We start from the raw sequence: 14,794 nt of genomic DNA, 5'->3' as shown, positions 1-14,794 counted from the left end.
CTCTTTTGGATTGTTGTGAACTATGCACCCAGACCACCTACCACACAGTCTTTCCCTTGGTGAGCAATCTTCCCCCTAACTGAGTTTGTTCTTGATTGCTCCTTGCAAATATTTGTCCTGATTTGCTAGCTCCAATTCAGATCTAAAATATTATCTCATTCCTAGCAGCAGCTGATGTGATAAGGCAGAGCCACTCTCTTGACATCAGCATTGCTGCAGGGCGGGGCAAGGCAGCGGCAAGATTGGGAGTGCTGGATTGACTCCACTGGTGCATCTGTGCAATGTTGACCCCACCCCCACTGAGGTAAGTTACAGCAATGTTGGTGTTGAGAGGGGAGGTCTATACTTATGCCTCACCACACCTTCTGCTACTGCAGGAGGTGGTGGTAGCAGGGTGAATTTGCAAGCAGCTCTCTGTGATGGTGTTAGGATCTGCAGTTCCCAGCAGGAAATGCACACAAGCACAGCACTACCAGCACAAAGGTACAAGCATTATGAACCAGAAGAGAACTTTTTAAATGCTCTCCAAGAAAGCTCAGAAATATTGAGCCAATTCTGAATCAAGAGGAATAGAGTTGACCCACCATTAACTCCATCAGGACTCAGTGGAAACCACAAGCAATCTCACCTGGCCCTGTAGACCCTCACATACACTACCAACCAGATCCTACAGGACACCTGTCACAAGTGTCACAAGTGGGCACTAACTCCGGGACTGGTCTAACGTGTTTCTGTACATCTCTCCAGGATTAGAAAAATCATCTCCACAGGCAGGACAGCTACTTGTATCTGCCAGTTTTCTTGAGGAACCTTTCCCTAGAATCTTGGCGGTTGTTCAGGGAGCCATCTGTCTCCCCCTCACTCCTTCCCTCCCAGCTCAGAAATGGGCTCACACCAGGCAGGTTGTTTTCACAGAGCCTTCCGTTGGCCCAAGTTCCCTTAAAAATGGGGAAGTGGGCGAGGGAGTCTTGCCAGCAGCTCCTCTCTCCCACTCCCTTAGCATGTAATTTGGGGAGGGGGGAGGGGACTGAGGAAATGGTGCTCATGTGGTTATGAAGCCATCACAAGACGAAAAGGGACTGAGTTCAGTTTCTGGCACTGATGCCTTTTCTTGCTTTGGCCTTGGGAAAGCAATTTCTTTAATTCCGTGCTCTGTTTTGAAGATCTGCTCATCCTTGAGAGGGTAGCAGATACTGGAAAATTGGATGCTTGCAAAAAATAAAAGAAAAAATATTCTGTACTGGTCCATTGCTGGTTCATAATTTATGTAATTCTCTATCATGTGCACATAGTGGGAGTGTAGATGGTCAAGAAGTTAACGGGACCAGAGGTGGTTGAGAGGCGGAGGAAAAGCAAGCATTCTGAGCCCTTGATCAGTGGTTCTACGGCAGACAGAAGGGCGTTCCTCACTGAGAAGCCTACACTGTGAATACGTGGTTCTTCTGGGTGCTTTCTTTGCCAGGAAAAGTTGTAGTTCTTATCTCAGAAGCAGCCATTTGAAGCGAGTCTGGTCTCCTGTAGAGCGGCAACATCTGTGTGGAGCATTTTCAGCTCACGGTCAATGACGGCTGTCTTCAGTGACAGGTTGGTAGATAAGCCAGGACACAGGGTCCTGACATTTCAGCTTGACTCTTCTGGATGCAGCACATGTGGAGGGCGTTGAGGCATCACTCCTGGTGGTTCTAAGCTGCCCACGACTCACTTTCACAAAGCAGCGTGTTCAGCACACAAGCTTGGTAGACCTTCATCTTAGTATTGGATGTTAGCATTGCATTTTCCCATATCCTTTTAGAGAGGCGAGCCATCACCATAGCTGCCTTGCCAATATGCTTGTCCAGCTCAGTGTTGATGGAGAGGTTGCCGGTTATGGTGGAACCCAAGTAGACAAAAGATGTGCTCTCCCAAGCCCATATTCCCAACATGTTTGCACTCTTATCTCAGCAATGTCTATGCTGCCTTGACATAGATGACAGGATCCACAAGGATGTGTTCTACAGGGAGCTGGCTTCAGGCATCACAAAGATGTCTACAAACATGACATGAAGGCTGGCAACATCAACCCCACCCTTGCAGACAATTGCAGTGCCTGGAGATAGACAGTCAGGTCGTGCATCCATAGCAGTGACCAGAGGAAGAATGACCACTGAGAGGAGTACAGAAAGAAGAAATGCCATGGTGCATCTGCAGCAGCACAACTGGATGCCTTCATCTGCTCTAGCTGCAACAAATTATTTCTCTCCAGCATGTGCAAAACCTTCCTGCAGTTTGACTTCACTACCAAAGGCCCCCTCCTCCCTTGTCTCCCGAGACAGACAGATGCCAACCAATCTATCATGTGCAAGGTCTTTGACAATAATCGGGTGGTATTCTATGAAGCTTCACTCAGAGCAGACCCACTGAAATGAATGAACCTAACTTAGTCATGCTGCATAATATGAGTGAGTCTATTCTGAATAAAACTTAGTTGAATATCACTCATTGAAATTCACAGGCTTAACTTAGTCACATTCATTAATTTCAGTGGGTGTATACTGAGTAACTCTTAGGCTGTGTACACACACCTGTTTACTCTGCATCCGGTATGTTCCCATCACTGGTTTGGGAAGCAGTGTACACATGATAGAAACAATCCATATATAACCTGTCTTTTTTTTTAAATGAAATACTGTGTTTTGACACACTTCCTCAAACCAGCTTCAACCTGAATTAAGAAAAACAACAACCTAGCTGCATTTAAAGTCAGTAATGTGTGCACAGCCTTAGCTCAATGCCACCCCTTGTTTCACACATTTTCACAACCACTGCAATGTCATAGGAAACATTTAAGGAAGGGTGCAAACAACAGCCACAGAGCCACCTGTTGGGTTATGAGCAGAAATCAAGAGTGGGAACTGAAGCCCTGATTCTCCTTTGGGCCTGACAATTTTGCTGGCTGAATCGACAGCTGCCTCTCACTGATGAGATCCCAGCAAATAAAGAAGAAGTTGGAGAAAGCATGTGCAGCAGGAGTGGAAGGCCCTTCGCTGAGAGCTGATCAGCGGCAACAGCAAAAACAAAAACAACGTGACTTGGTAGCTTGTTGTGTGTGCTCCCAGCCGGTGCAGTCAGGGTGAACTTCTCACTTCCCTAATGTGCTCCCTTTGGGGAGAAAGCTGTTAGCAGGGAAATAAGAGGTGGGAACGCAGCTCTTGGATGTAGGGAAAGAGTCTCATGACTGAGCCAATGTCAAAACAGCAAAGGACAGCACAGGCCCTCCACGTGGCTAGACTCTTATGACAAGCACTACCAGGCAAATAATCCAAGCAATTAGCAAGCAGGCTGCTGTATGGAACCAGGGAGAAGCTGCAGACCAGATGTAGCCCCTAAAAAGCACTTTCCAAGAGAGAGGGGGAGAGAGATTCTTCCATATTTACAATCACCAGAGATTGTCCAAAGTTTTGTTTCTTTAAAATTGCAAATATACTTCCTCTTTCTTAAATTGCAATTTAAATTGAAACTTTAATATAGTTTCCCTGACCACACCACACAATCTGCTTTTTATTGCAATGACGAAAGAAAAAATGTGAGTGTTCTTCTTACACTAAGAAAGCTCCCAGATATTCTGAGGAAACAGCTTAAGGGCAACTTCCAAGATGACAATATATCCACCCAACAATGGAAGTGGCACTCAAGCTGCCTAGCTGGCAGAGTCTGCATTTATATCAAAGCTGCAGTGGATCAGGCTGTTTGGTGCCACAGGGATCCTGCAATTGTTGCATCAGAGTTCATGTCATGAGGCTACCTAACACAGCACTGGAGCATTATGGGTGGCATTTCTCTGTGGCTTCTTCCCACACTGCTATGGAAACATATGGATAGAAAAACCATGTGGATGGGACCAAATGATGCACAAAGAAATGAAATGAACACCAACATTGTTGGAACAATTAATGTTGAACCCAGTTCAAAATTCTGTGTGTATGCAATTCACAGTCCTAAGGAGGTCCTTTCATTTGAGCTTTCCAGATTGTTCACATGTTATACTGAATATATGTGCAAGCTGTCTCTACATAAGTACAAGTGTTTATGACAAAGAGTGCACCCTTGTTGATTTGTATGGCCAAACTGTTGCGTACAGAGATGGTACACTCATTGAATGTTACATGTGAATACTATACAGCTCAACTATTTACCATATGTACACAGATTGTACATCAGCTTACTGTAATGTGTGAAAACACCTCTAAATATCCTAGGACCAGCTCTACTTTTGTTATGTTTGTAATTATCAGGGCTTTTTCTCACCTGGAGTTCATGTTGAGTTTCAGCACTTCTTTTTCTGGATAAATAGCACTGGTGATTATGTAAATCTTTTCATGTTGTAAGCCGCCTTGAGCATAGCTTTAACTGAGGACAGACGGCATCTTATGCAAATATACCCTCTTTGGTCCTCTTTCTTTGGCAACTGTATGTGGCTGCTCCCATCAGCCCCAGCTAGCATGGTCAAAGTCAGGGAAGATGGGAATTATGCTCCCAACAGCTGGAGGGCCGTAGGCTCCCCACTCAATGCTAAAGCATTACAAACAAATGTGATTTCTATTTGCAGAAGAATTATAATATTAAAGCCTGAGCAACATCAAGGGCAGAATAACCAGGTATACAGGAATGTAGTGTGAAATTAGTGGGGCAAGAGAAAATGCCTGTGTTCATATCAATACAGATGGATTTGGGGAGCCCTGATTCAGAGGAGGGAGGAGGAGGAGGCGGCCACGGAATATGGTTCAAGGGCCTCTGGATCCTTCAAAAGCCAACTACCTCCCTGCACAAACGGAGAAGAAATGGTCAGCCCTGGCTACAGAGTGCTGTTTATTCCAGGTGTGTGCCTGAGAGATGGGAAGCCTTTCCAGTAAAAGAAAAAGTGTGTGCAAGAGAGAAAGAAGAGGAGGAGGAGAGTATTTGGACCAGTGAAAGTGCAGGCAGATCCCTCCAAAGCTTGTCATAGAAGCCACAATATGTTATTCACAGAGCACCAGGCAGAAGTACAACGCCTTGTTGCCATGACACATTTACTATGGAAAGAAAGGAGACAGGGAATGCTAATTCAAAGAGAGATGTGACAATTCATTCCGTTTCAGCCCACACCACCACCCCATCACCTCCTCTTACCAACACACACACACACACACACACACACACACCCCTTTTAATTTTCTCTCCCTTACACATTACAAGCATTATGAATGGGAATGGAGGAATGGGGTCTTTGCAAAAAAAGGGGGGATGCTGCACAAATTGCTGCTAGTACCAAGTGTCCCTTCTTATCAAGACTGGACGGGTATTCAATTTTCTCTTCAAACGCCTGCCTTCTGAAATGGTAATAGAATTTCAAATCTGGGGAAGACAGAAGAGGGAGGGGGAAAACCCTGAATATGGGAGGATTAACAATGAGAGAGTGAAAGAGAGAGGGGGGAGGGAGGAAAGGAAGGAAACAAAGGGAGAAATTATATAAAAAATAGTCAGAGTCTTTGCAGGAATTAATTAAATACCAATATAAAGAGAAAATTAACAGTCTCATGCTTGGTGGGGGGAAGGGTATTTTCAGAGTTTAATTAACCTTTTTTTTGCCAAGAACAATAAAAGGAGGGGGGAAAGCAGACTTCTAATTGTTCTGGCTTCCAGGAGATAATTAAGGAAGCAGACCCTGTCTCCTGTTTGTGCTAGTTTGTTGTGTATATATGTGTGTGCGCTTGTGTGTGGTCTCCGCTTTGTGCAAGTGTGTCTATTCCTCTGAATTGTGTGCATATAAATAGATCATTTGTTGCTCCTAATTGGTGGGTAGTTCAGGAGAACAATGTGAGCAGAGTGTGCCTCCCATAATAAGAAGGGGCAGTGAACATCACCAGGCAGGGGAGTCAGTCTTCTTCTGAATAGGAGAGGGCAAGAGGGCTGCGGAGGGAATGTGCAAAGAATATTGTTCCCCTACCCCGCTGCGGTAAACATAAGGGATCCCTTTCCTAGTCTTGGGAAGCATGTTTACTCTGCAGAAAATATCTCGTAATGCTCCATCAACATCAGCTGTTTTATGCACCCACCGTCTTCCTTTGTGCTCAAAGAAAAGCAGAGGTGCCAAAACCCAGCTTCCACGGTGGGGAAGAGCTATCAGTTCCTTCTTCAGTGGGAGGAATGGAAACAGAAAGCCAAGAAAGAAACAAAAAAGTATCTGACTAAAATTTAGACTCTAAATATACATGGTGCTTGTGGCTGTTGTACGGTAGAAAGATCTTTGCAGTGGATATATAATGCATAGACTTAGGTGAAACCGCAGAAAAAGGACAGGGATGGAAGAGCCACACCCTCACTGTAAAATATAGTTGATATTTGATGCCCAAGTTAGTTCAATGGCACCCAAATTTTGATGGCTAAGGCAATTGCTTCACTCTAGTAGCACTGCTGACCTTGTGCCGAAGGCTGATAATCCCATACAAAGGCATCTGATTAAACAGGACACAAGAAGTAATGTCAAGAAGTGCTGAATGTAGATTTCTAAAGAATATATGCTTTCATCTTATTATTTTTTAAAAGGTGTCAAGGCTGTAGATACACATTTTCAAAATCTCTTGATTTTGATGGGTATGATAGGTACAAAGATGTATGGACTTACAGATGTAATAAGTACAAAGATTAACTGAAAATGAATTAAAATTCAAACCAAGGGATTAAGAAAAGACTGCACTTAATCAAATGGGGGCACTTAATCAAATGGTACAAACAGCACTGTGCTCTTGGGGAGGTTTTGAATGGAAAATCCCACTTCTTACATCCCTCCCTTGTAAGAACTGTCCACTTATCCCTGATCATGGCTTCCTGTTCTTTAGCCAGACCTGGTTCCATAAGAGGAGCTGCTCTGAATGCCAGCTTCAGGTTTGGGGTCCCTGCTTGGGCATGATGGTCTCAGCGAGGGCCCTCTCTCTGTGGGCTTCCTACCTTTCTCTGAGGCACCGTTGCCCAGTCACTTGCTCTCTTCTTCCGGGCCCAATGCACACAACCAACCAGCAGGAGAAAAGCAGGCCTACATGCCAGGAGTCAGCAAGTGAACAATGATAGAGACAACCCTTCTTTACAGTGATCTTATTGTCTTGCCTTGTTACATACCTATTAAAAGTGCATTAAAATTGTTTCCAACACACACACACACACACACACACAGAGAGAGAGAGAGAGAGAGAGAGAGAGAGAGAGAGAGAGCACAAAGAGAATGAGTAGCAGAATTAGGAGTCTTTAGGGCATGGCAGTGGCCTCGCTGCAGGGATGTGGGTCTAGGAAGGTACACAACAACCCTTACCCCGATGCCAGTCCTGCCTGCCCTCTTATTCCATGACTGCTAAATTTACTCAGGAGCATTTAGTGAGAAGGTTTATCAAAACCTTTTTGAAAATCCAAGTACACTGTGCCTATTAGACCATCCCTATCAACTTACTAAGTGACACTCTCCAAGTGTTGTAAAAGGTTAGCAATATGGAGCCTTTCCTTTGTAGAAGCCATGCCGATTCTTCTTCACCAAGACTTGTTCTATATGCTTGGCAACTTTGTCTTCACTAATGCTTTCCGCCAATTAACTAATTATTTGTTTATATGTTTATACCACATCCTTCATTGATTTTGATACCACGATGGGGGAACAATATAATTATATTTTTTTAAAACAAAAAAATCAGTTGAATCACTGGCAAACAAAAACTAAAAACGGCTTAACAGAGAAGAAGGTTAAAACATTTACTCATTTAAAAAAACCTAAAAAGCTAAAACACACAAGTTTTCACTTAATACCAAAATGACAACAATGTTATCATTACATTGGTTATTTGCGTTAGGCAGAGAAAACAAAGGGTTAACAAATTTGAATCTGCATGGAACCTGCTTAATAATTTTTGGAATAAAAATCAGGTGATGGTAGGACATAACCCTTTCCCCAATTTTATGAGGGTGTTACTGACTATTTGCTAATCACTGATTGGTTGACTTGCATAAGCTCTTCTGACCATGATTTTGATTTTGTGTTTCTTGTAACACACGTCACATAGATTTTTTTAGTTTTATTTGTTTTATGAGGCTTCTTATTTATCATCTTCCTTATCCATGTGATTAGTAGATCCAATATTGTGCAAATACTGATACTTGACCTATCCAATAAGAAAGTTACTATTTATTAAATAGACTTCTTACTTTCTTTTTTAACTTTATATACATTTCTGTGTGTGTTTGGTTGGTTGGCTTAATTTTCCTCCCTGTTGTAATATTCTGTTACCATGTAGAGCTTTGGAACACATTTTGATATTTCTTATAAATTAAAACAGACAACCCATAGCTGTAGGGGAAGGGCATTCCACGAACAGCAGGCCACCACAGAGAAGGTCCTGCCCCATATCACTTGCCTAACAGTGAAATGTGAAGAAGTTCCCCCTCTGCTGCTTTTAAAGCATGGCTGATATAGGGAGAGGTGCTGCTTCAGGCATCCAGATACCAGCCAGCAGCTTGAACTGGGATCAGAAGGAAATAGGAAGCGAATGCAGTTGTGATTCCTCCTGGCTGTACCAGTCAAATTCTGGCAGCCACATGGTGCTTTCAAGTCATCTTCAGGGGAAGCCCCATGCATAAGACATTACAACAATCTTAACAGGATTGTACCAGAGCACAGGAAACTGCGGCCAAGCAATCCTTATCCAAGATTGGTTGCAGCTGTCAAATCACCCCAAGGCACTCCTCACCACCAAGAACACCTAGGCCCCAAGCAACAGTGCTGAATCCAAACATCAGCTCAGTACCTGCACAGCTTCATGTGACTCTGATGCAAACAAGAAATAGAGATGGGTGTAATCGGCATATGGATGTCACCTCATTCCTAAGTCCTCTGAGAATCTCAACCAGCAGCTTCATGTAGATCAGGAATAGGGAACTTGTAACCCTACCAATAGCTTATTGGACTCCCATCTCCTATCAGCCCAGCCAGCATGGCCAATGGTCAGAGTGATGGGAGCAACAGCTTGAAGGGCCACAGGTTCCCCACCTCTGATATGGATGTTAAAGTGCATGGGGGGCAAGATTGAACCATGCACAGGTGCCATGGAACTGAGAAGATCCCCCACCTCCCTGCCATTTCTGAAACCAGCTGTGTAGGTAGGATGGAACCATTTTATCACTGTGCCTCCAGCTCCCACCTCAATGAGCCAGTCCAGCAAGATACCTGGTTGATGGTATCAAAAGCCACTGAGAGATCCAGTATGGTTTTGAACAACCCTCAAGCATTCTCTTCACTTCTCTTTCAACGTCTTTCCAAGGCAACTACAAAGAGATTACTTTATTTTATTTTATTGCTTTAGTATAGCTGTTCTTGCAGACATCCCCCAGAAGGTAACCTTGGGCAGGAAGAGTGCTTCTGATATCACTTTCTTGCCAACGATCCTTCTATTTTTCTTTCCTTTTACTAAAGGAAAAGTATTGGTAAAACTGCTGTAATGTCACATTCCTGAGATACATTCTTATAACAGTGTGACGAAGCAGACAGTATAAGTTATGTGATGAAATGAACAGCTTGGTTATCACCCTTCAAGTTTCTGATTCTGTGCAAATACATACATATTGCAATGGAGTTAAGCGACTTGGGTTATTAACGCCAGAATATTAGACAGCATTTGTTTGAGCAGTTACACTGATTCCCTGCTTCCAACATAAAAGGGTGAAGTTGCATTTAGGTGGGTAGATGCCAAGGGGGTTCATGGGCACTCTAACCAAGGATCATTTCTTCCAGCTTGATAAAAACCTTTCATATGGTCCTCCCTTCCCCCGCAAAAAGACATTTTCTGTTTTGACAAATAAGAGGGTTGATTGGTGTCCTTTAGCTGGCTTTGCTGGCTGCCTGTTTTCTGTATTTATAGGCAGACACAGCATATGACATATTTGTATTTTAATTATAGATATGTGACAAATGCCCTTTAATTAGATGCTGTTCTCTGTCCCTGGGATCTAATGTCAGTTCTTCTATGCACTTTGGAGGCAGGAGTTCTAAGCCTCACTCATTCACTCCCTTATGTGAATCCTATCAGCCGTAGTGGCTCCCATTATCCCTGGGATCTCAATGTCCCCTCTTCTTTTAGAGGGGCCAGGCCAGCAGCAGCTTGCTGTCCAGTTTGGATTGGCTCCAGAAAATCTCAGAACATCTTAAAATGATATGAATACCCACACAGATACAGGAGAAAGCTTTGTCATGAGCATCCTCAAGTGTAATCTACCACCTAGGCTGCAATTCTATGCATACTAACCTGGAATCAAGTCCCATTGCACTCAGTGGAGCTAACTATTATGCAGAAGAGTGAAATATAAATTTGCTTTAACCATTTAGTACATAACCTCTGGCTTCTTTTAGTATGCCATTTGCTGATTACGTTCCAAACAATATTTAAAAATATATATACCCACACAAAAACCTGTTTTGGGGGATGGCAATGCAGGCCTCAAAGAGACTCACAGACTATTTAAAGTGAAATATCCAAAGCTGTCAACTCCTATGAAGAGCCTCATGATTTTATGACAAGTCTCATGATTGCCAGGGCTTCTTAAAGCCTACACTACAGTACAGGACTCATAAATCAAAGTCTCTCTCATATATATATATATATATATATATATATATATATATATATATGCAGGTTTTGGTGTCGAAAGCATATATATATATATATATATATATATATATACATATATATATGCAACCCTTTAACAAATACATTTAGCCTTAAGTGCTGAGGAGAAAAAGCCTATAATCAAGCTTGCCACCTTAATGGTTCTGGAACCAAACAACAAAAAGAAATCTAAAGAGTAACATGCCAGATTACATTGAAAATATCTATTTCTAGCTTGTGAAAAGGGTTTCCAGATTTCCTGAGGCTCAGGAATCCTGAGATTTTGGATTGAAGGGGGCAGCTAGCAACCCCTCTAGCACATGGATGGGAACCCAAAGGCCGAATCTGTGGCCAGGTAGTTTTCCCTGCCCCACCAACCATGCCCACCTGTCACTCACCTATTGCTTCAGGTGTGGAATGGGCACAGCATTGGAACACCCAGAAGCCTTAGGATGCATTTCATACTGCTTAAATTTGGTGCCAAATGTAAACTGTGCAGCTTTGGGCTGGGGTCTGATCCACTTGGGAGCTCCCAAACGGGTCTGTCAGTAGGGAAGGAGTTACGAAAGGGAATAGAGGTGAATGGAGCAAATAACAAAAGCTCTCAAGCCAGGCATAACGTCTCCAGACCCTTTAACTCTGCCCCACTCCCCAACCTGAGATCCTAAGAAGCAGCTGCAGAAACTTCAAGTCAAGCTATGAGATCTGGCAACCCTTTTTGTTTATGTATGTTTGTTTATTCCGACATTTTCATGCTGCTCCAAAAGCCAGTTCCTTACAAAAGCTAAATTATAAAATCAACAGCCGAAAGATAAAACACTATAGCTTAACATCAATTACTGTATAGGAAAAGCAAACAGAGCAGCTGAAAAGAAATACTCAGTTGGGATCAGACAAGAAAAAATGTTTTAAAAGAACTGCTTCCACAATGTTTCTGAAAGTTGAGAGGAAAGATGGAGGATGGGCCTTCCGACAAGAGAGAGCTCAACCTACCTTGGTGCCACTAGAGAAGAGGTGCTGTCCTGCCTCAGTCTCGCTCCATCAATCTTATCTCAGGTGCTAGTAGGCTGTGTCACAGAGAAGACAGACTGTTGCATTAGGAGTGGGGAAGCTGTGGTTCTCCAGATGTTTCTGGACAGCTGTTTCCCTCGTCCCTGACCATTTGCCATGCTGGCTAGGGCTGATGGGAGTTGGAGTCCAACAACATTTGCAAGGCTGCAGGTCAAACAACACTCATCTGTAGGGCAGGAAGGGGACACTTTATACTACCCTTTCATTCATTTGTTTTAAAACACCTATAATCCATGTAATATTTAAAAATTTAAAAGCAGTGTAGAAAAAGATAAAGCCATACAGTGGTTCTAAAATCACAGCATTACAGTTCCCAATCTCTATGGTGACCAAGCACATACACCAACCATTATCAGTGATCAGGGGGAATGTTTGAGGGTGAACTGCAAGATCTTCATCATACGCCAAAAGCACCCAGGCCTTTTTTCTAAAAGGACACTATGGTATCACCAAGAGAGCCTTTTATGTTTTCATGATGGTGGCAGCTCCTTTTATATACAATACTTTCTAAGACTGTCTACTTTGGAAAAGTGTATTTTCCTTTATTCCTTATTTTCAAGCAGACTTTGACTGGACAGCCCTTCAAACTGAGGATGCCTTCAGATATCTTCTGACAGGCCTTCCTCTGATAGATGCCTTCAGACTATGCTCTGACAGCCCATCAAATACAGGACAGTCCTCTGTAAAGTAGGACCCCTGACTACTATAAACATTTCCTAAAGGGGAATTGTTATGCTGGAGTGAGCAGGGGGAGAGGAGATAAAAAGAAGAAGGGAAGGTGAGGAAGGGAGGGGGCAGTCAAGTCAAATGACAACCCTGGGTGACTCTTGGAATTGGCTTCCCTGAGAGCCACTGTCAGCCACTAAGGCCACAGTCCCTTCTCTTCAGCCACTGGTTTTTTCCCCTGGCTCCTGATGTTTAGGAAAAGACAACATAGACAAGATGAAGAGCTGCCCCAGCCCCACTTTTCATTATAAGTCTCAAAGTGGCTTATACAAAACACACACAACAACACACAATATACAGAATGTAAAATTTAAATCACTTCAGAAAATGGAAACATTAGAACAGCATTCATACTGCAAAGGCCTCCTGAAATAAAACCATATTAACCCGGTTTCCGAAACTGAGGAGTGACAGTGCCTCCTTGATTTCTAATGGGAGTTCCATAGAGTCGAGTCCGCTTCATTGAAGGCATGACTTCTGCTAGACATGAGTGATGTTTCTGGTCTACGGGCGACCATTAATAATACTCCCCTATATGATCTCAGTTCTTGGCTTGAGACAAATGGGGTACGGTGGTCTTTAAGGTATCCTGGGCCTAAGTTATTCAGGGCTTTGTACACCAGTACAAGAATTGCTAGGAGACCCCTATTTCCTTCATAAAGGTACAATTTCCAGAGTTCCCTTAGAAAAGGGATTGACTGTAGCTCTGTGAGAGGAAGTGGGAGTCTCCTATAAACTCGCAGTAACCTAAACAAACTACAGTTCCCAGGATTCTTTGTGAGAAGCCGTAACTGTCTAAAATGTTATGATACTGCTTCAGATGTATAGCGCAGATGGGGCCTGACTGTTGCGGGACAGAAAATGGAAAACTAATGAAGGATGGGGGAATGAAATGGAGTTTTCTGAAGGACAGCATGGCTGACTAAACACTGAAGAGAAGCACTACCCACTGCAACATTTTGTTGTAGGTCCCTGTTTCATGGATCTGACATATTAGGCTCTGGTATATTAAAATTTTATGGCACAATAAATGTAATGTGCCACAGGTCTCTCGACAGAAAATGTATTCGGTTGCATCCAATGAAATCACTGTGCATGCAGAACAACTTCTGTGAGTGCCAAGGACCCTCACCCTGCTCTCCGCCTCCTGTGTTCCTCGTAAATCTGCTCTGGGGGTTCTCCCAGTCCTCCAGAGCGGATCTAGGGGAGTGCAGGGTGTTTGTGGAGGGTGGAGAGACAGGGAGACTCTACTGAACGGGTGAAAGCTTGTTCCACAAGTGCAATAATTTAGTTGGGTGCAACTCTTAGTATTTCGGGAGTCAGCAAAAATGCAAAGTATAAAAATATGCCTCAGTGAGTAAACAAGCTTTGAGTATTGTTAAGATTACCGGTATTTTGACATTAACGTTTTTAGGCATTTCTCACACGGGATGCGCCATCATGCGTCTTGCCTTGTTCATTTGACCCCACTGAACGTTGAATGGCAAACGAGGCTGCAAGTTCTGAGCCCGCTTCACCTGGGTGTAAGCCTCATCGAGTAGGCCTCACTTCTGAGTAAACAGGCACAGGCTTGTGCTGTGAGTATACCTATTTTCCTCTCAGGCACAGGGTATATATATATATATATTGCTGTGTAGGCAGCAGGCCCCCTTAGTCGCGTCACCCTTCCCTTCCCCATGCACTTGACAGGAAGAGCAAGATCGCACTTAACAATCGGCAGTTGTGTGGGAATGTTTTGACAATAAAACTCCTGCTCCGTTTCAGGCTTCTGTGTAGGCTGCAAGCTGTGTTTGAAACGAGTCTGTTGTTGTTGTTTCCCCCCACCCCCCCTTCCTATATCCAGAATGAGTTTCTACCCAGAGCTTAGGACCAAGTAACAATAGTTCAAAACAAAAGCATATGTAAACAAATTACTTTTGAGAGAGTACAAAATAGATACTCGAACAAAAACAAAAACACCCGTATGTCCCCGGGGGCTTATTTATTTGTTATTTAATTTATGACATCTATATGTCACCATTACCTTTATGGAGCTGCAGGTCGTGTACGGGGCTCTCTCCTCTCCATTTTATCCTCACAAAAACCATGTGAGGTAGGTTTGGTTAGCCTACCTCACATTTGAGTGGCCCCAGGTCCCCCAGAGAGCTTGGACTATAATATAACTCTGTGAGGCTGCATTGGCCCTGCATGCAGGTCCTAGGTTTGATCCCTAGCATCTTCAAATAGGGCCAAGAAACACTCCTAGCTAAAATCCTGGAGACCTGCTGCTAGATGGACCAGTGGTCCAACTCAGAGTACGGGAACTTCCTGTGTTCTCCTGGCTGGGAACAACGTGGGAACAC

General features: G+C 43.5%; 1 long non-coding RNA gene across 1 annotated transcript; it reads right to left on the bottom strand.

Moving 5' to 3' along the window:
- Nucleotides 1–11,370: 11,370 nt before the first annotated feature.
- Nucleotides 11,371–14,765, bottom strand: LOC310836528. Its single transcript, XR_014560103.1, has 2 exons — nucleotides 14,476–14,765; nucleotides 11,371–11,892 (listed from the first exon to the last, which is right to left on the bottom strand). It is a non-coding gene; the product is annotated as an uncharacterized lncRNA (long non-coding RNA).
- Nucleotides 14,766–14,794: the final 29 nt, after the last annotated feature.

The sequence above is a fragment of the Podarcis gaigeae genome, assembly GCF_964106915.1.
Source record: "Podarcis gaigeae genome assembly, chromosome: 2".
In the NCBI taxonomy this organism is placed as follows: Eukaryota; Metazoa; Chordata; class Lepidosauria; order Squamata; family Lacertidae; genus Podarcis; species Podarcis gaigeae.
The sequence above is the reverse complement of the archived record's forward strand: the minus strand, read 5'-3'. Positions and strand labels throughout refer to the sequence as shown.